Below are 698 nucleotides of genomic sequence, written 5' to 3' on the forward strand. Positions count from 1 at the left end.
CCGACGTCCAGCTGGTGAATGGACAGGCTACAGGCAGCACATCTCTGCAGTGGGATGTTACTCGGCCACCGTAAAAAGAACAAAAGACTCCCGGGTCTGCATGAAAGGACCTCAGGACCGCCATGCTAAGTGAGAGGTCACACACAAGAGCCCACATACGGCATACTTCCATTTATGAGAAACGTCCAGAAAAGGCAAGTCTGTAGAGACAGACCAGGCAGTGGTTGCGAGGGGCTGGAGACAGAACGGGAAGCGGCTGCAGATGGGCACAAGGGAAGTTTGGGGGTGCTGACAAGGAGCGAGCAGAGCACGCTCCCCCACCCCCCAGAGTGCCCTGTCCACGTCCCTCCTTCCTGGGGGGCAGAGCGTGCTCCCCCACCCCCCAGAGTGCCCTGTCCACGTCCCTCCTTCCTGGGGGGCAGAGAGCGCTCCCTCAGCCCCCCCAGAGTGCCCTGTCCACGTCCCTCCTTCCTGGGGGGCAGAGAGCGCTCCCTCAGCCCCCCCAGAGTGCCCTGTCCACGTCCCTCCTTCCTGGGGGGCAGAGAGCGCTCCCTCAGCCCCCCCAGAGTGCCCTGTCCACGTCCCTCCTTCCTGGGGGGCAGAGCGCGCTCCCCCCCCCCCCAGAGTGCCCTGTCCACGTCCCTCCTTCCTGGGGGGCAGAGCGCGCTCCCCCACCCCCCAGAGTGCCCTGTCCACGT

The sequence above is a fragment of the Phoca vitulina genome, unplaced genomic scaffold (genome assembly GCF_004348235.1).
Source record: "Phoca vitulina isolate PV1807 unplaced genomic scaffold, GSC_HSeal_1.0 scaffold7, whole genome shotgun sequence".
NCBI lineage: Eukaryota > Metazoa > Chordata > Mammalia > Carnivora > Phocidae > Phoca > Phoca vitulina.